Genomic DNA, 22,300 nt, shown 5'->3' on the forward strand with positions numbered 1-22,300 from the left:
ATCAGCCACAGCTGCTAGGAATGCACTCTGTGCTCTATCTACATTTCCCTCTTCTTTTTTAATTAGAGCCAGTTGGACTTGATGAATGACAGCTTGCTGTTGTTGTCTCTACAGGCAGGATAATGCCAGAGTGGGGAAAAGCAGCCCAGACATGGGGATCCACCCACGTCTGGGAGTTAGTGGTTACTATAGCACACATAAGCAGGAACAGAGTACCAGGACCTGGGGGCCCGTCAGTGGCTATTCCCTGGTCTTGCTCTGCTAAAGCCTTAATATCCCCCAGGTGATGGGGTGCGCATGTTGGCTGTGAGGTCTTCTTCTACAGACTCGCCATCTCCTGGGTTGGGGGGGTTTGTCGGAGGGGTCATCTTGGACACTGGCACTGGCCTTATGTTTTGTCCTGGGATCTAAATTGGCTGAGGGCTGTTTTCTGGAAAGACACAAGCATAACCTCTCCCTTGCATTAGAAGGGAGTGTGGACCCTGCCACTGTGCCGTGGCTGGGTCCTTCCAGCATCAATTTGGTTGGTTTTGTTTTTGTGCGCTCAGCCGCGAGTGTGTTGAACTCCGAGGTGTAAGGTATTTTTCTCTGCCGAGAATGAAGGAAGTGGTCGGAGCCACAAAGTGTGCCATAATAAAAGACTTTATTGAGTACAGTGCGCATCCCATCCTACGCAGTTCCCTGGCCCTGAGGAAAGATGGAGGCCAAGGAAGTTGCAAGTGGTGACCCGTGAGGGAAATATTTAAAGGGTCCCTAGGGTGGTCGAGCTAATATGATGTGGTGAAATCTCACTGGCTGGCAGACAGTCGCTGTTTTCCAAAGGGTTCCTGGGAAGTTTCTTTTGGCATGCTTGGTTGTGGGCAGTCCTAGCCAAAGTTCCCAGGCCTGAGCTTTCCCCATTATCCACTGACCTTACAGGAGGCTAAGCCACTTTCTTCCTCAGTGGAGGGGGGAGGGGCTCCTCAGGGAGAGGGGTAGCCTGTAATGTTTTTGGAATAGGGGGAGGTCCTTGGTGGGAGATGGCTAGTAGGGCAGGAGTGAGATGAAGGGGGAAGGTTTGCCCTTCGTGTACTTCCACTGAACAGATGCACTGGAAAGCTCGAGCCCAAGTATTGGGGTTCTAAAGAGGCACATCCTGAAGCCAACAGTTGAAACCTGAGAGGATTTCCCAGTAGGTACAAAGATCCTTTTCATTAACTTTAACTTGCCTACTCTGCAATAGGGCATGGAAGGCCCGAGCTTGTGGGGCTTGGGAGTGAAAGAGAAGGTTTTCTATTGCAAAGGGTCACTCACCCGTCCCTTGGATGCTGGTTGGGTCCCTGTTCAGGCACCAGTTGTGGACAAGGCCCACTGGGGGTGAAGATGACGGATACACAGAGACCTGACTCTGGAGACCAGGTTCAGTGATGCAGATATGATTTATTCAGGAAGTAAGCTAGCTTATATACAAAGGTTCAGCCTATAGGGTGTTACAGCGTGTCCTTCACAGCCAATGGCTGAAAAGGTCAGGGAGCTGCCTGGTTGGTGCTGAGTTACCTCCTTACAGCGGGGAGCTCCCTCCTGGGTGTGCCTAGGAGGGTTTCAGGTGCTGGAGTGTTCTCACAGCATTGTATCAGCCACAGCTGCTAGGAATGTGCTCTGCGCTCCACCTACAGTAATACTGCAGAGAAAATTTTCAGCTGTATCTTCTTGTTTTTATAATCCTTTATTATTTGCAGTGTCAAGTGGAGACATCATTTACTTTCAAGCGTCAGCCCCTAAATTGCATAATATATATTATTAGCTTTGATGAGACTATATAGGAAGGGGTACTTATTTGTGTTATTATTGTTTGTCCAGAGGGGTAACAAGGAAGAAAATAGCTCACACACAACTAACACAAGTGAGAACAAGGAGAACAAGGAAATTTCTTGAGTTATGAACTGGTTTCTTCTAAACGTGTTTCTTGATAAAATAACAAGTAAACTGTGTTGTGCTGTGAGTCCAAAACCATCTTCATAGCAGTATTAATTTTTCTCACATCAGATGAAGCAGGTTGTGGGAAAATCAGATGACCAAGTGTTACTTTCATTTTTTACTCCCTCCTCCATTATGATAATATTAGAAACTATCGCTTTTAGCAGTAACTCCTGAAAGAGAAGTTTTCAAATCAAAGAGATTTTGCTCCGCAGGAGATATTCGGTAATATCTGGACACATTCTTGCTCTTGTCAAAACTGGGGGTGGAGAGTTATTGGAATATAGTGGGTAGAGGCTGGGGATGCTGCTAAACATCCCACAAAGCACAGGACAGCCCCCCCAAGCAAATCAGCTATCTGGCTCCAAATGTCAATAGTGCCAAAGTTGAGAAACAGCTCTGCAGCATCATAATTACATATTTATTTATTCATTCAATACCCATTTTTATGCTAATCTTAACATTAGCACTAGTTGCTTTATTTATTTAAAATTTTATTTAGAAAATTAAATTTAACAGGGTGACATTGATCAATAAGAGTATATAGGTTTCAGGTAAACATTTCTGTAGCATTTGAACTGTTGAATATGTGTGTACCCATCACCCAAAGACATATCATTTTCTGTTACCATATATTTGTCCCTCTTTATTGCCTTCTTCCCCAACTCTCCCCAACATCTCCCTGCCCCAATAACCACTTCACTTTTATGTATGTCCACAAGTCTCAGTTTTATATCCCATGTATGTGTGAAATGATATAGTTCTTAACATTTTCTGATTTACTTATTTTACTCAGTAAATGTTCTCAAGGTTCACCAATGTTGTCATAAATGTCATTATGTCATTATTTCTTATGGCTGAGTAGTATTCCATTGTATATATGTACCATATCTTCTTTGCCCAATCCTCTATAGAGGGACACTTTGGTTGTTTCCATGTCTTGACCACTGTGAATAATTCTGTGAAGAACATTGGGGTGCATATGTCCTTAAGTACCAATGTTTTCACATTTTTGGGGTAGATATCCAGTAGAGGAATTGCTAGGTCATATGGTAATTCTGTTGTTAAATTTTTTGAGAAACCACCATACCTTCTTCTATAATGGTTGTACTAGTTTACATTCCCACTGGCAGTGAATGAGGGTTCCCTTTTCTTCGCAGTCTCTCCAACATGTTAGGGACTGAAAAGCCAACAGGGTTTTTGCAGTTTAGATTTTTGGGCGACAGAGGTGTGAGGAACTGGTTGTAAGCTGACAGCTGACAGTCTGCCCAACCCCCCCCCCCACCTCATTTGCCTGATTAAGTAACAAAAGGTTAAGCCCTTCCCCACACCTGCATGTTAGCTGATACTCATCCTACCCACTATGTCCCCCAGAAAGACTGGAGGCAAGTTTCTTCTATCCTATTTTGTGTAAAGTTAAGATGTTATGAATTGTGGGGGTTTTCTGCACTTGGTAAAAATTCTTGGGTTGCCTTGGACATGTGATCAGAAATATCATTGGTTTGCTAATGGCCCACTTTGCCCTATAAATAAAGCAAGATGAGGTTTTTGGGCGGTGGTCTGTTTCTGCTATCAGCTTTGCAGAGCCCTCCCGAACCCATTCTTTAATTCTTTAAGCGTATTTTCTTAATTCCGCATGTTCCTACTCAGGACCTGGAATTACTATTGTGCTGGTTCACGACACCAACACATACTGTTTTGTTGATAACAGCCAATCTAATAGGTGTGATATGGTATCTCATCGTAGTTTTGATTTGCAATTCTATAATAGTTAGTGAAAATGAATATGTTATTATATATCTGTTGGTCATTTGTATGTCTTCCTGAGAGAAGTGTCTGTTCAAGTCCTCTCCCATTTTTTAATTAGATTGTTTGCTTGTTTGTTGCTGAGCTTTGTGAGTTTTTTTAAATATATTTTGGATATTAACCCCTTATTAGAGCTGTTGTTTGAAAATATCATCTCCCATTTGGTTGGCTGCCTTTTTGTTTTGTTGTCAGTTTCTTCTGCTGTGCAGAAGCTTCTTAGTTTGATATAGTCCCATTCATTTATTTTTGCCTTTACTTCTCATGGTTTTGGGATCAAATTTATGAATTGTTCTCTATGGCCAAGATCCATGAGTTTAGTACCTATGTTTTCTTCTATGTAATTCATTGTTTCAGATTTTGTATTTAGGTCTCTGATCCATTTTGAATTAATTTTTTGTGCAAGGGGACAAACTGTGGTCAAATTTCATTCTTTTGCATGTGGCTTTCCAGTTTTCCCAGCACCATTTATTGAAGAGGGTTTCTTTTCTTCATTGTGTGTTTCTGGCTCCTTTGTCAAAGATAATTTGTCCATGTATATGTGCTTCATTCAACACTTATTTATTCAGTACATACTGTGCGCCAGGCACTGTCCTGCTGAGAATACAGCAGTGAACAAAACAGGAGAAATCCCTATCTTGCTTGGTTTGCGTTTGTTGGCCATTCTTCAGGATGCTGTCCTCAGTGTTCTTTTCAATCACGGCTATTTCAGACTTGTCTTTGAGAGTCCTCCCAAAGGTATATAACATATGCTACCCTTTGTTAAAATGAGAATGTGATGACAGTGTGATAACAGTGGGGATCATCACTGGTGAGTGGCCCGGCCAGCCACCCAGAATATAAACTCAGCTGAATAAGTATTATGACATGGACTCCTCCTCAACCCTCATGATGATTATATGAGCTCTCTAACTGATCTTTCTACTGCCAGATTTAGAACCCTTATTTTTGCCATATTCATTTTCACCAAAAGCAAACCTAATCAAAATCTAGCTTCTACCTTCTTGTATCATCCAGAATCCACTCTGGTTGCTATAACAAATACCATAGCTTGGGTGGCTTATAAGCAACAAAAACTGATTTCTCGCCATTCTGGAAGCTGGAAAGTCAGAGATCTAGGCACTGGCAGGGACAGTGTCTGGTGAAAGCTTGTTTTCTGGAGTGGCAAAAGAGCTCTCCGGGCTTTCTTGTATAAGACTACTAACTCTATTTATGAGATCTCTGTCTTCCTGAACTAATCACCTCTCACAGGAGCTACCTGCAAATGCCATCACTGAGGATTAGAATTTAACAGATGAATTTGAGGGACACATACCTTTAGTCTATAGCACCGCTCATCTTTCACAGCACAGCTCATGCATACTCATATGTTCATGCTGTTGCATGACTCTTCCAAATGCCTGGAATGCCTTCCCTTCCATGCCCACTCCACAGTGTTGACTTTGGGAAGTTCTATGTAGTCAGCGAGGCTCACCTTAAGCATCATTTTGGTGCTCCTTCCCAGATTTCTAGGGAAAGTACCATCTTACATCGCCCATTCTGTTAGGGTGTGAGGAGTAAGATTCAAGAGCAAGTGTCTGTCCTCGAGCAAGTTGTTCTATCTAGCAAATCATCTTTGTGATCTCACTGTAAAGCTTCCCTACTCTCTCATTTCCCAATTACTGAGTTCTGTCACTAATTTTCTGTGTGATTCTGTATAGTTTATTTAACCTTTCTGAGTTGTCATTTTCTCCACTGGAATTTTGTCAAGTGATATTCTCGCTGTAACTCAAAGAAAGGTATCACAATCTTTAATTTATCCAGAGTAAAACCAAAGATAAAATAAATTGTCATTCATTATTTATTTTTATATTGCGTTTTAATAAGATTATTTATATTGTTTTTGCTATCAAACATTTTATTCAGACCTCAACAAAGTAAAACTATTTTCAAATAAAATTGTTTCTTCCTTATACATCTTCAAAATCTGAAGCCACTTATAATTAAACTTTGCCTTGTGATTTTTTCTTGTGCACAAAATCATCATTAGTATTTTTCTCTAATTTGTCCTTAAATTTTTGAAAAATTTATTATTTGCCTTTTGCTATTTTACTTAGCTCTTTCCTCCTCAGATAAGAAGAAAATTTTATGTCAGGGAAGTGAGGAGATGAAAGTTTAAAATTATGTATCCTTGATCTTGAGTTAAAACTTTTTATCAGTCACAACACTGTCAGCATAGGGAGGAAAGAAGTGAATCACAAAAGAAGGGATTAGAAGAAAAGAGATGTAGGGTGCTTTACTTTATTACTCCTAGTTTTAGAATTAAAATTATTTTTAAAAATAATTTTTGTAAGATGAATAAATGTGTGTCAATAAATAATTATAACCTTATCAGTGGTGGTGCAGTAGATAGAATGTCAACCTGTGACACTGAGGTCCCAGGTTCAAAACCCCAAGGTGGCTGGCTTGAGTGTGGGCTTGCCAGCTCGAGTGCTAGTTTGCTGGTTTGAGTGTGGAATTATAGATAGGATCCTAAGGTTGCTGGCTTGAGCTCAAAGATCACTGAATTGAGGTCAAGGTTGCTGGCTTGAGCAAGGGGTCACTGGCTTTGCTTGACTGCCCCACTCTCTGCCATCAAAGCATATATGAGATGGAATTGATGAACAACTAAAATGAAACAACCATGTGTTGATGCTTTTCATCTCTCTCCTTCTTTCTGTTTCCCTCTTTCTTTCTCTCTAAAATAAATAAACAAATAAATAAGTAAATAAATAATTGTAAGAGAATATAATACAAGAGGGTTTTAATCAGGATATCTTTCAGTCACCACACTTTTATTATCACACTTCCATGGGATATCTCATGCATGGGAAACAGATGTTTAGATACACAGGTGGGGTGGGTATGAAGAGAGAAAACTAGAACTTATTAATTATCTTCTCTGTGCTCTGTGTATATGTAGTTTATTTAATTTCACCATTCCAACAACTCTATGTAAATATTTACTTACTTTTGAGCTCAACAAAGTACAGTTCACAATAGTTAGTTCTGAATAGAGTCAACATTGAAAACTAGGGTTTTCTGACTCAAACAAACTCCTTTCCACACAGACGGCCTGTAACATAGAAAATAAATATCATGGCCTCAGGTAATTTATAATCCAGAAAACATGCAAATATATCTGTAAAAAACAGACTTGGTAGACCATATATTTATCCTGTATTAAGTATGGCATAAATAACCCCATCTACATGATTGTGGTGGGCTAATCTCACTGCTAATAGGGCACTCACTTTGAGTTGTTTCACCTCTGATACTAATGCAAAAACACAGGATACAATTTTGCTAACAAGCTTTTTCACAGATAACGTAACAGGTCATGCAGACCTTGAAGTTATCCAGATTTAGTTCCTTCACTCGTTAGGCAGATTTGGCAAGGCATTTAATCTCTATCAGACTAAGCTTCCACTTGTTAATTTGGAAAGATGATACCAATCTTATAGGGTTGTTAAAGGATTAAAGAGATGTTTGACTCATGCTTAGTTCTCAGAAATAATGGTCATGGCCATTTGTGGCAGCCATTATTATTGACACGTGTTTTGATAGAAATTGATGCATTTTGGAAACTTTTGGTGGGATTGAGGATGTGGTGCTAACTGGAACCTCTGCACTGGTCAGCCTGATATGTGCACCGAAGTGTGAAGTAATTGGGTGAGGGGAGGAGAGATGCCAGGGATGGGGACATACTGGAAAGAAGGAATAAGAGTTGTACTACAGGTGCTTTGCAACATTAACTAAAGAAAATGGCAGGAATCTGTGGGAAGCAAGCACAAGAAAGGGCGGTGCAGGAGATGAATATTTGTTTTCCTCAAACTAAACATCTCCAACAAGATAGTCCTTGGGCCAATAGCCGCAGCATTTTTCGTGTAATGGGGAGATCTCTTTTGAAGAGCTAACCTCACAAAACAAAAAGTCACATAATAATGGACCATATTTTTCTCTTCCTTATTTCATCATTTGATATAATTCTTTGAAGAAAGTTGTTTCACACAAGCCCAAGTAACTCTGAAGAAAGTCATAGTCCATCCAAACCAATCAAAATGAAAGTAAAAAGAATAATTGGGCTCCCATTATGCAAAATGGAACTTGGTTAATTCATTGCACTGCACTGATAATAAGCTGTTAGACTCCACATTTCTTTTTTTTTTCTTCCACATTAGATTAAATAGCTTATTGCTGTGATAGTTTATTTCATATGGCATACAATTTGGATATATTACAATGGAGTAAATATTAGTCCATTAAAAGAAATAGACTTAAGTACTTCACTTATAGGAAATCTCTATTTAGGAATCAGCAAGGGAGAAGGGGAAATGCCCGTAAGGTAATGGATGGAGGGGATGGTGTGTGCTGCCCATCTACCAGCTCCGCTCTGGGGGCTGCTGGTTGCCTCGCATGGGCTGGTCCCTGGGAGAAAAGCAACGTTTCCAGTGGGAAGAAAATCCAAAGAGAATTTATGGTCCTTTTCATGGAAGTGTTGACATTTTAATTACTTTCTGTTTTCTTTGGAGCTACATTTTAGAATTGGAAGCAAGTTAGAAAAATAAGAATTGGCTTTATTAGGCATCAGATGAATTGACATGCAGTCATGAGTTGAAGAAAGTCCAGATTCAGTTCGTAACAAAGTGAAGTTTCTAGCAGGACCCAGAGAGTAAAACAAAGACAAAAACAAAAACAAAACAAAAAACAAACAAAAAAACTCCCTTCAGTCATTGATTAAAAACTGACCAGAGAATTTCTACTCGAGGTTTATTGTCCTGGCAGTAGCCTGTGCTTCTGTACAATTTAATCTTTTTCAGTCACAAGGCCTTTCTGCCTAACAGTTACAGTTTTTTTCCCCTTTACAGCTTGGTCTTTAACTTTTGGTCTCACAGACGTTGTGAGGGTTTATACAATGGGGTGCAAAGCAAAAAGAATGATCACGGAGAGTTGGAATGAGCGGGGAGAAATTGGTGGGCTTAGTGTTATTTAGTTTTGAAGATACTTTGAAACATTTGGTATTTAATAAAAAAAAGAGTGCCTGTGGAAGTGAGGATGGAAGCAGAGTAAATGGCTTGAAGAGATGTGATATTTGTACCCTTTCTTCTTGCCCCGCCCCCACCAGTTGCCTAAAATTGAATAACTATATATTTAGCAAAAGCTGGGTATCTACATGTGTTCCAGTTTCAGCAAATCTAAATATAGAAACTAGGTACAAGATTGAAATGAAAAAAATCTCAACAACTCCAACCAGCATGTCTTCAGTGCCCAAAAGAGTGGTACCTGGAGACATGGGCCCCTCTTGTCCCTTCCTCAGCCTCGCTGTACTCTAGGGACAGTGTAAAAACTCCACTAAACTTAAACCAGTGAATTCAGTAACAAGTGGGTCAAAATAAGTCTCTAAAGATTATTTATTATCTATCATGTGCATATACTATTTATTTTTTTTCAGAAAAACCTCTAAGGAGATATTCTCTCTCTTATAGATAATCTTTCTACTTACAAATGAGGAAACTGAGGCTCAGACAAGTTAAATAAATTTGTAAGTTATATGAACTTTTGTTATAAAGCATTTCAAACATATGCAAAAGAAGAGAAACTGGTACAACAGCCCTCTGTGTTTATTTCGCTTTGCCCATGAAGGGTCAGTCTTCCTCATCAACATCTATGGCACCCCATTATTTTGAAAAAAATCCCAGACATCATGTCATTTCCTCTGTATATCTTGCAATGTGACTCTAAGAGATAAGGATTCTTTAAAATAAAATAACCATAATGCCTTTACTACACAGACAAACATAGTTCCTAATATCAAACATGCACTCAGTGCTCACCTATCCCCAATAGTCTAGTCTTACAGTCTTTTTCAGTTTGTTTGAATCCAGATCCAAACAAGGTCCACGCACTGTGATCGCCTGCTGCGCCGTTAAGGTCTCTAAAAATCTGTAGAGTTCCTCCTTCATCTCTCTTTTTTCCATTTAATTTTTGGTTGAAGAAATGGGATTGTTTTCCTTGAGGACTTTTTAACAGTCTGAAGTTTCTTGATTGCATTTCCTAAAGAGTTCTCAAATATATTTGTTCTCTTACTCCTGTGTTTCTTATATTTTACAGTTAGAGCTAGAGTTTTTATCAAATTCTGGTTTCATGTTTTTGGTAAGACTATGTAATACGTAGTGATATAGATTTTTATAGGTAAAGATGTGTATGTGTGTAATGTTACTAACTGTTAAAGATTTTTACTTCCCTACATTCATTTCTTTAGTTATTACAAAGTTATGATATCCTAATTTAATGATTTCTTGGAAAAAAAACAACACCTTATTTTTAGAGCAGTTTAAGGTTCACAGCACAACTGAGTGGAAAATACACAGAGTTCCGTATGTATCTGCCCATCCCCGCTCCCTACCCAGGCCTCTGCCACTGTCAACATCCTGCACCAGAGTGGTACATGGTCACCACAATGGATGAACCTACATTTAGTATTATTACTCAAAGGCTCACTCTTAGCATGTACAATGCATAGATTTTGATAAACGTACAATGGCACATGCCTGTCAATGATTTCTTTTTCATTTATTAACCAGGATTCTTCTATGAGCAGAAACTTCTCCCTCATTACCTCTTTGATTAAGTGAAGCAAAGTTCTATTAAAAAAAAAGACCAGGATAAATGCTTTGTTCTTTTTCTTTATCTACCAGTTTGCAGAATAGTGAGTTGCTTCCTTTTGGTATCCTCTAAAGTGAACATAAATTTTTGTTTTTATTATTAATTAGTGGCATTTTCAGTAACACTAATAACTCATATTTAAATATAAGTGTTTTAATGAAGTATATTTTATATATTATATGTGTATATGTATATGCTAATAACATGATGGTAAACTTATGTCATTAGTATCTATGAATTTGCATTATTTTACTGTCTTGATTTGAAGAAAGTAATTCTTCTTTTTTCTACTTTATTAAGTGAGAGGTGGGGAGGCAGAGACAGAGTACGCATGTACTGCAACCAAGATCTACCAGGAAAACCCCCTACCAGACAACGCTCTGTCAATCTGGGGCTTCTCTGTGGCTTGGCACCGAGCTATTTTAGTGCCCGAGGCAAGGCCACTGAGCCATCCTCAGTGCCCAGGGCCAACTTGTTCAAATGGTTGAGCCATGGCTGCAGGAGGGGAAGAGAGAGAAAGAGGAAAGAGAGAGAAAAGGGGAAGGGATGGAGAAGCAGATGACTGCTTCTCCTGTGTGCCCTGACTGGAAATCAAACCTAGGATTTCCACACGCTGGGGTGATGCTCTGCTGCTGAGCCAAACAGCCAGGACTGAAAGTAAGTCTTAAAAGTGGTTTAAAATTTTATCTTAAAACACTCTGCCATTTACTGACTCTTACAAAGATTCTCCTAAGTTTCTGAGGAGGGGAGGATAGAAAACCTTAGTTTATTGCTATAGAAACAGAAGCTGCTAGTTATGTAGACAAAAAAGCAGGAAAGAAAGAAGGAGGGAAGAAGAAAAGAAAAACAGTAAACAAATAACTATTAAAAATAAGCTGATTAAATAGGCTATTGTGAAGTCTGAGAAAATTATTGCAGTTACTTTATTTATATGGTGCCATGTGACATTATTGTGAAATAGTTAAGCCTGAGGGTTTGGATAAAATCTCCCGTACTTTCTAGTTGTGACCTATTGCCCTAGTTCCTCAGGCCTTAGCTTCTCTGTCAGTGCCACAGGAATAAAGCAGCACAGGCTTGTAAGGGGGGAATAAGTGAATACATAGAAAACGCTTAGATTGCTCGTAGTAAATTCTTAATAAATGCTAATTGATTTTGTTGTCTTGATAATAATAATAAATGTGTAGATGGCAAAGTAGTGTCTCTTTCTGGACACAGACAAGAAAAGTAAAATATATTTGTTGAATACTAAGGTCAGGTACTGAAATAGCGTCTGTATTATCCATATAATCTATTATCAATTTTAATAATTTAAAATCTACTACTGTTATATATTGTTTATTCCAGCAGAGGAACTGGTATAAGAAAGGGATACGAGACATATTTTTGTGTGAACTGGGTAATTTGACCCATATTAGGTTTTGCTAACATCTGCAAAGAACTTTTACAAGACAAAGGAGCACCGGCAAAGAACAGAACTTAAACATTCTGCAGGAAAAACTTAACAAACAAATCCCAGGAAAGGTGTTCAAGCAGTAAAGTGGGCAGCACGGAACTAGAGCACCACACAATTCTAATATTGCCCCTAACAAATCCATGTCAACATTCACCAAAGTTTTCCATCCACAGGAAAAGAAAGAAAAAAGAAACAATTTTTGAATCACTCCTCCAACCATGGAAATGATTTTAATTACCAAATCATCTGTTGGCAGAGTCTTCTGGCACACGTACCTGCAACTTGGAAGGATAACAAATGAACCAATTCCTTGCTCCGGAGTTGACACTGATAGTACTTGCTGAATTTGCTCTCGGAAAAGAATCCAGGGCAACAATACATCTGGCACTCTGTTCGAGGAATTTGTCATGTTGTTGACATGCTCAGCCTCCATTGTCCACACCACCCTGACAGCAGGATCTTTAGAGTTCAAAGAAATTACCATCTGAATTAATATAATTAAAATGTAACTGCTAGTCACTGCACAAACTCTTTATTTCTAGGAGTACAGATCTGATAGCACATCTGTGCTCAAAATCTTCCCAGTGATGGCTGGAGGGGAGTAAGCTGATGAAACTGGGATATATACTAGTTCATCAGCCTCATTAAGTACTAACTAATGGAAACATGAGAAAAGAAAACTGTCCTATCTCTGGCATGTCTAAATAGAAATATCTTTCAAGTTTACCCGCCTGTACAGCACTTTTATAAAATATGTAGTACAGGGTGTCTGAAGTAAGAAAAAGAAATAGGAAAGATTGCATATTGTCCAAAAGACAATTGTATGAAAAAATAGAGTGAAAAATTTATGGACAGGATTACAGAATTAAAAGTGGTTGAATAACTTCATTCATTTTTACTGTTTCACTTTGAGCAGTTTATGTCACTAGCCAAGCAATTATCACTAAGTAAACAATAACTTAGGTCCTAGCTTATTGAATTTCATTTTTTGTTATTGTTATTTTTCCATGAATACTTGATTGTTGATATGGCGGAAACTGATATCAGCATCTTTACTTAGGAAGTAAGACTGATTTACAGTCTCTCAAATAGGTTGATATTCTCACCCTGAATGACTCATTTGAGGGGAAGAATGATCTTACATATCCATTCTGGTACTCAGAGCCTCTCTCTGAAGAATATAAAATTTATCCTTGTGTATATTAGGGACTCAATATTTGTGTTCCTCCATTATTTTTAAGTTGAAGCCTTAACTCCCAACATTAAGGTATTTTGAGGTGAGATCTTTGGGAGGTAATTAGGTTTAGAGGAGGTCATGGGGCTCCTGTGATAAGATTCATGTCTTTATAAGAAGAAGAAGAAGGGATACCAGAATTCCTTTCCCCTGACCCCTTGACTCTGCCGTGCAAGAACACAGCAAGAAGGCAGCCACCTGAAAGCCAGGAAGAAAGTTCTTGCCAGGAATGGAATGGCTGGCACCTTGATCTTGGGCTCTACAGCTACCACAACTGTGAGAAATAAATTACTGTTGTTTAAGCCACACAGACTATGGTATTTTGTGGTGGTAGACTGGGCTACAGTAAATAGGAGATTATTGGGTTAATGAATTCTGAGAAAAGACAAGGTTTTCTTAGAAGCGTGTTTTTATCTTCACCTAAAATTCCTTGTCAGAGATTGCAATAAATAGAAATATGGAGAATCGGTAATGTAGTACTAAAACAGGACCAAGGTTTGTGAATGACAGAGAGGATTCAAAAGAAGAATACCAGTGCCTCCTTTAATTTTAAACCAAATACATCATGCTAAAGAATTTGTGTAGCCATTAGTTTCTCTTAATAAAAACTGAACCAGTCAGGCCCTGGCCGGCTGGCTCAGTGGTAGAGCATCAGGCTGGCATGTGGAAGTCCTGGGTTCAATTCCTAGCCTGGGCACACAAGAGAAGTACCCATCTGCTTCTCCACCATTCCCCCCTCTCCTTTCTCTCTATCTCTCTCTTCCCCTCCTGCAGCCAAGGATCCATTGGAGCAAAAGTTGACCTGGGCACTGAAGATGGCTCCATGGTCTCTACCTCAGGTCCTAGAGTGGCTCCAGTTGCAACAGAGCAACAGCCCAGATGAACAGAGCATCATCCCATAGTGGGCATGCCAGGTGGATCCCGGTCAGGCACATGTGGGAGTCTGTCTCTCTGTCTCTCGCTTCTCACTTCAGAAAAATACAAAATAAATAAGTAAATAAATAAACAGATAAAAAAAAAAAAAAAAATTCCAGTCAGCATCTTGGTAGAGTTAGGAGTGCCTGTAGGTTGTCTTGTGGAATGTCTTTTTTGCCTTCTGCAACATGGAGGAATTGTCTACCATCTTCCATGAACTAGCCCAGTGGTTTTCAAAATTAGGTGGGCTTTAGAATCACATTTATGTATGTGTGTATGTGTTAGTGGGTAAGTGTGTGTATGTGTGGGGGTACTTGTTAAGATATCAATGCCTGGCTCCTCCCTGATCCACTGAATCAGAATTTCCAGCTGTGATGCCCACATTGTAGAGGCTGAAAATCATTCCAAGTGCTTCTGATACACACTGAACTTGACAACAGTAGTCCAATGTTTTATTTCACTGATAAAATTATTCAAGATTACTGCCTAAGTGGATCTGTCTATAGATGACATATGTGATTTTAAAAAATGAATATATTTACTTTATATAAATGGAACTCCATTTAAGACATTTTTGGCCTGTGATTATTAGAGGGGCTCATCAGAACATCTGTCAGACCCTTTTCCCAGTTGCGACATTCCCTTTTCTCTTTGACATAATTACTCTTGTTTAGTTTCTCATTCTGTCTGTTCTGTCTGGCTTAGGGGAAAGAAAAATATAGCAGAGTTAAGAGAATTCTTAGGGGTGGGGTAGAAAGTAGATTGAGGGGGGTGGAATTTCTATCCTTTGTTTGACCAGTGGATTGTGGGATATACTTGTCATGTGGAAAACATCTTAATTTATCCAAAGGCTGTGATAGTGACTCCCAGGACCCAGCATGCCCCTAACACCCCAGAGAACTTTCTTCTGGAAAAGAAAAAAAGGCATTTCACAGTTTCAAGAAATCTACTTTGCAAACAAATGCATTAGAGATTTATATTTTATTGTTAAAAATCCTTTAATACAATAAATAAATGCCCCTCCCTGTAATGAATTTGTCTTATTACTCTGGATGTTTATTAATAGGATTGGATGTTATAGACACATGTTTAGATGTATATGCACAGATGGAAAATGTCAAACTTGTAGGAAAGGCCAATCCTCCAAAAAAGGACATCAGTGGAACTTGCCTCTGTTTTCTCTGTGGAATGTAAAAGCCAGGATTGAGCGCAGGAGGTTTAGAAAATTCTGGTCCCTGGTTGCCTAGCTTCTGCAAGCTGCTGGTTCTGACACTATCTTTTCATTTTTAGTAGTCTTTACAGATTTTCAGAGGGGTGGTTATAAAGTGAATTAGGAATCAGCAGTTCCTATCCCTTGTTTGACCAATAGATTGGGGGATAGACTTGTCATATAGAAAACAGCTTGATTTATATAAGGCAGATAACAGTGACTCTCAGACCCATGACACCCCAGAGGACTTTTTTTCTGAGGTTTACAGGATAAACTGATTGGTAATCAACTAAGTGTAATGAATGCATAACAATTATTTTCCAAAACTATTTTAATTGTGAAAGAAGTACATTTACAAAGAAGAGACTGTGGTGGGGTGGGGAGAGGTGAAGAGAAATATTGAAAAAAATAAGAAGGAAGAAAGTTTGGAATCAGAAGGCTGGGGATTAGAATCCACACTTATTAGCTGTATGCCCTTTAGTATGTTACTTCACATCGCTGAGCCAGTCTTCTCATCTATGAAATGGGAAGAATCTCTCGCTCCCGTGGCTGTGGTAAGGATTTGCTAAATCACATTCTGTAGATTTAGACTTAGCTAAATGCTTAGACTGTAATTGTTCTTAACACAGTACATCTGAGCTAACAGCTCTGTCACTGCCTGGAGCCTAGTGTGGTGGTAACTAGCACCTGCTTTGTAGGCAAGCAGACTCAACTTCAAATCCCGTTTGATTTTAGGCAGAATTACTGATGTTGGTATTCCTAGCCCTAAGGCTAAATAATATTTTAAAGCATTTGTTGAGATCTCTTAAGTTAATGCAATTATTATCAAGGAGTAGGTTTCAGTTGTGTCTGTTTTCATGATCTATGAACTAAACTCCTCTAATCCTTGATTTGCGCTTACAAGTAAGCACTCTTCCCAGTTTGTAAGAATTATTTAAAAAATAAAAAACACCTTGGAAACAATTAACACAAGAAAGTAAGAAGTCTTTGCAGCAATGTTTCACTTTATTATCATAGTTTTCTCTTTCCTGAAAAACCAATGAAAAGTGGCAGTTTTATATGTAAAACCGTAGTTAGCCTTTATATGAATGACATTTTCCTAAAGGCCTAGAAGTATTTCAACTTCACAGAAAAACATCCTGTTTCCAAATTGGATCTGATTAAATTTCAAATCTATATTAACATCTCATTATTTTTGACAGAAAGTGAACTCCATGCTTAATGAAAAATGCTCTACCAGCTCTGTTTCTGTGGATTCCTCAGAAAAGCTGTCTTGGGACCCAGGAGGGCTGGGCCTCAGCTGCATCCTTGTTAAAACAGTTGCCGGGGGTGAATGCTGGCCCTTAGATTTTCCTTCCTTTCCCCTCTCCCATCCCTACATTGTTTCAGCTGCCAGCTCCTTCATATTTTTCTCTGAAGCAAGGGAAAGGGAAGGGCAGAAATGACTTTAAAAGAATAACATTTCTTTCTATGGTCTTAAATAGAACACTCAGCACAAAACATCCTGTGTTTTCTTTTAATTGATGACACTCTGACTAGAGTAATGAATGAACTAAAAACCAGGTCTTGATATTCAAATAGGCGTTGTTTTAGTCACATACCACCCTACTGAGGGGAAGTTGTTTGACAATTAAAATTACAACCTGGCTCCTTATCCCATTATATGCCTTTTTTTCCTCCACTGTGCTTATAACCTCTATCATGTGTTTATTATGTCTTTGCTTATTCCCTGACTTCCCTGGCCATAATAGAAGCCTATGACAGTAAGAATCTTTTTCTATTTTGTTCACTATTGAATTCTCTATTCTAAAAACAGTGTCCAGCACAAGTAGCCACTCAATAAGTATTTGCAGCATAAATGAATGGACTGACTTCTTTCTTAGTGTCCTTTTTTATACAGTTTCTTTTAAGTGAGATGAGGGGAGTTAGTGAGAAAGACTCCTGCATGTGCCCCAACTGGGATCCACCTGGCATCCCCATCTGTGGCCAATGCTCAAATCAACCAAGCTATTTTTAGCACCTGAGACTGACACACTCAGACCAACTAAGCTATCTCAGCTCCAGGGGTGATGCTCAAACTAATCGAGACACTAGCTGTGGAAGGAGAAGAGGGAGACAAGGAGAAAGGGAGGGGAGAGAAGCAGATGGTCGTTTCTCTTGTGTGCCTTGACTGAGGATTGAACCTAGGATGTCTGCATGCCAGGTCACTGCTCTATCCACTGAGCCAACTGGCCAAGGCCTCTCATATAAAATTATGGGAAGAATAATTGGCAAAAACATGATATAAAAATCTATAAATGTAATATGTTTATACCTAGTAAATATATTTGGAGTTTGCATATATTGGTGAAGAAGAGATTCACAGTTGGATCTCTGTAACTCTCTGTTCTCTCACTTTGCTTTTTCTTCAAAACCTGACTCCCCTGTGTCCCAACATGATGCATATTTCTTTGGTTATTGTCTGTCTCCCTTTATTAGAATGTAAGAGTTTTTTTAGATTTTATTTATTCATTTTAGAGAGAGAGAGAGAGATGGGGGGGAGTAGGAAGCATCAATTCTCATATGTGCCTTGACCAGGCAAGCCCAGAGTTTTGAACTGGTGGCCTTAACATTCAAGGTCGATGCTTTATTGACTGTGCCACCACAGGTCAGGCTAGAATGTAAGATTTTTGAGGGAAGAATCTTGTGTATTTTGTTCGCTTCTATAACCCCATACTTAGAACAGTGTCTGGCACAGAATAAGCACTCAAGACATATTTGTTGAATAGGTGAGTATTTGAATGAATGTGTTTGCTCTAGACTCATGCCTGGCTCTAATTCCATATGGACCCTACAGCGTGATAGAACCCTAAGACCTTAGTACTGCTGAGGTGGACAATAGATGGGGAGATGAGAATGGGAAAAAAATAACCAAGATGACAGTAATGTTTTAAGCTTTCCATTCATAGTGAAAAAGGCACCTCACTCTTTATGTATATGCTGTGTATAGTATAAATTTAGGGACTGTGGTTTGGATCCTGGATTATCTGTCTATTTTCAGAATAAATTGAAATATTTTTTTTTATTTTTTGATGTCATATTTTTATTATTTATAAAATTTAAATAGTGTTGCCATGGCTATAGTGAGAGGATGAAAAGGGTTGGACCAGTGGTGGGATTCGAATAATTTAACAACTGATTCTCTGCCCTAATAACCATTTTAAGAATAAAAAAGCAAAAGGTAGTTTATTTTTTATGTGTTTAATACTTAAATAAGAACAATGAAAGACGTACACAAAACTAGATTATGTTATAAGAAAGAGTTTTAAAATATTAATGAAAAAGTATTAAATAATACTTGACAAAAAACGATAAAATTATTATTTAAGATATTTTCATATTACTTCTTGATTGGCATCCCCACTTGCAAATATGGATGGAATGAACATTACTATGGGTGCTTAGAATACACTGTTGCAGAGATCAATGTTACAAAAGAGTAAGGAATGTAAATTTGTGATTTCCACATTGGGCAGTTGCCCAGGCACCCACCTTAGAGAGAACCCTGATTACAAGTGCATTTTAACAACCAGTTTTCCAAACTCAACCAAAAGTTAGGTATCGGTTCTGCTGAACTGGTGCAAACCAACTGAATCCCACCACTGGGTCTTACACATAATACTTAGTAACATTAGCTACCAGCATCATCATCACCATCATCATTATCATCACTATTTTAATACAGGTATTGGCAAGCTACCAACTCTATCCTTTAGCCTGCTTTTGTAAATACAATTTTATTGGAATACACCATCCCCATTCATTTTTTTAAAATGTCTAAGTCTATTTGTCATTGCAATAGGAGAATTGAGTAGTTGTGAGATAGTAGGTGGTCAGCAAAGCCTAAAATATTTACTCTCTAGCTCTTTAAGGAAAAAGTTTGTGAACCTTGATCCAAAATAGGATCAATCCGCAATATAACTAAATCCAAGTCCAGCAAAGTGTTGTCCATGGATTTGTGTGATACACAATCTGTTTGTTACTGATCCGTGACAAGGTTAAGTCAAGAAAGTAAAAGCTAAGTGTTTATAATATTCTATAACAACAAAGTGCTGTTGACATCCAAGTACATAATTTTGGTTTATACAAAAGTCATGGTTTATGACAGATTGAAAATTTAAAAACACGGCCCTTCCCACTGGAATAGAATCTGGTGTTTTGTAATAGGATTTTGTTGCATTGGTAATTTAGGCATATTCATGTGGTTTCAGATGAGAACATCTGGGAGCTCATCAGGGGGGAGTAACAAAAAGGTCCTGGGATTGCAATTGACCTGAGAAGGTTGATGAGTGAGCCCATTAATAATGTCATGCAAATGGATTTTCTATACAGATGGATGAGCGAGCCACAGTTCACATATCAGCTTAAATATAGTTGTAATGTGTTGCTTCATATCTAAGAAAAGGTAATCACCTCAGGTTATTATGTGTGTCTCATATACATGTATAAATAAATTTCTTTGAGATAAAGATATCTTAAGTCAATAATACATCTTCTCTGAAGAAGAAACCAACACTTTTTCCTGGAAATCTAGCAAAACAACAGTTCTGTGACCAGCCTTATGTTTTGTTGCATGTGCACTTAAAAAAAAAGCAGACTTTTTCCTTTTCTGTTTTAGAATTGGTTCCAAATAGCAAAGCCTGCCAGAAAAAACAGACAAACTCTCAGGAACAACAATGCCTATTATGTGTGCAGTAGGAGCTGCCAGATTTTGATTACTGGCCAGACATTAACCCCTTTGGTGTCTTATGGGGGAAATGCCAAGTCTGAGTCCAGACATTTCCAGGATTTTAAGTCACTTATGGTGCAAGACCAGGTGATTCATAACGATTTGCGCAAAAAAGGGCTATTGTGAGAAGGAAGTGCAAGTTCAAGGCCACATCTCCTTGCTTCCTGAATTCTGCCATGACTCATTCTGGCAAAGCCGACAGAGACTCAATCACCTCTGTTTTCTCTTGGCAGGCCTATTGATGGGGGTAAGAAGCATGTTGCTTTTGCCACGCTTCCTCCTGTATTTTCAGCTGGAGAGGGGCAAATTCTGCACTCAGACCAGAAAACTCGTGGATTCCTTGAGGCGACCAGGACAGAAACACTCCTAAAAAAGTAGAATTTCTGGCCCTGGCTGGTTGGCTCAGTGGTAGAGCGTGGGCCTGGCGCGCAGGGGACCCGGGTTAGATTCCCGGCCAGGGCACACAGGAGAAGCGCTTATTTGCTTCTCCACCCCCTCCCCCCCTCCTTCCTCTCTGTCTCTCTCTTCCCCTCCCGCAGCCAAGGCTCCATTGGAGCAAAGATGGCCCGGGCGCTGGGGATGGCTCCTTGGCCTCTGCCCCAGGCACTAGAGTGGCTCTGGTCATGGCAGGGCGACACCCCGGAGGGGCAGAGCATCGCCCCCTGGTGGGCAGAGCGTCGTCCCTGGTGGGCGTGCCGGGTGGATCCGGGTCGGTCGCATGCGGGAGTCTGTCTGACTGTCTCTCCCCGTTTCCAGCTTCAGAAATATACAAAAAAAAAAATGTAGAATTTCTGCAAGTGCTTTTGTGATCAGTTTCCCTCTGTCATATACCTTGTAGGTCGACAGCCCACTTTGAGAGCTCACATAATTAGAGAGCAGTGCAATTTATGCTGAAAGGGTGATGGTATGTATATACATACTGTGTGTGTGTGTGTGTGTGTGTGTGTGTGTAAGTCTTTTGTTCTTTTAGTTTACTCCTTTATATATATATTTATTGATAGTCTATTGTGGGGTGGCTGAGGATGCCAAGTTAATTTGCAGTCACAAATATTAGCTTCTGTTTATTGAGAGTTTATTGTATGTCAGTACTACATTAAATATTTTGCGTACATGTTTTAATTCACTTCATTTTTTTTTTTTTTTGGAGAGGGGGAGGAGAAAGAGTAAGAGAGGGAAAGATAGACAGGAAGGGAGAGAGACAAGAAACATCAACTCGTAGTTGCATCACTTTTGTTGTTCTTTGATGGCTTCTCATATGTGCCTTGTGCCTTGACCAGGGGGGCTCCAGCTGAGCCAGTGACCCCATGTTCAAGTCAGCGACCTTGAGCTCAAGCCAGTGACCTTTGCGCTTAAGCCAGTGACCATGGGATGGATCATTTTGATGAAGCCACACTCCAGCTGGCAAGCCTGTGCTCAAGCCATATTAGCCCTCAGTCAAGCTGGCAACCTGGGGTTTCAAACCTGGGACCTCGGCTCTCTTAGGTAGACATTCTATGCACTGCACCACCACCGGTCAGTCTAATTTACTTAACTCTTTAAAAAAATTTATTAAATAGCCTCATTTTGCTTTTATTACATGTCACTGAGTTGATGCCAACTCCTGGAAAACCCTATGAATGAGTGACATGCACAATGCCCTGTCCTCAACAACCCCGCTCAGCTCCTATAGCAGTGATGTGCAATCTTTTGAGCTTGGTGTGTCAAAATTCGCCAAAAAACCCAGCATAACTCAGTTGTTGTGTCACTTCGAGAAAAAAACCATAATTTCACGATATTTATAGTTTAAATCATTGGTCCCCAACCTTTTTTGGGCCATGGACCGGTTTCATGTCAGAAAATATTTTCACAGACCAGCCTTTAGGGTGGGATGGATATATCATGTGACCCAGACAAGCGTCAAGAGTGAGTCTTAGACGGATGTAACAGAGGGAATCTGGTCATTTTTTAAAAATAAAACATAGTTCAGACTTAAATATAAATAAAACAGAAATAATGTAAGTTATTTATTCTTTCTCTGTGGACCAGTACCAAATGGCCCAGAGACCAGTACCAGTCTGTGGCCCAGGGGTTGGGGACCACTGGATTAAATAACTAAATGTATAACTGTAATATATAACTGTATTTAATAAACCAACAACTAATTATTTAACTTACCTGCTTAGTGACGTCTTTGTTCATCTGTCAGTTGGTTTCTTTTGTTGGTCTTGATATTATTTAACTTGTGTGGGTGCTGTGAACTAAGATAAGTGAGGGGGAGAGGGAATTCTTTAACTAACC

The sequence above is a fragment of the Saccopteryx bilineata genome, chromosome 2, assembly GCF_036850765.1.
Source record: "Saccopteryx bilineata isolate mSacBil1 chromosome 2, mSacBil1_pri_phased_curated, whole genome shotgun sequence".
In the NCBI taxonomy this organism is placed as follows: Eukaryota; Metazoa; Chordata; class Mammalia; order Chiroptera; family Emballonuridae; genus Saccopteryx; species Saccopteryx bilineata.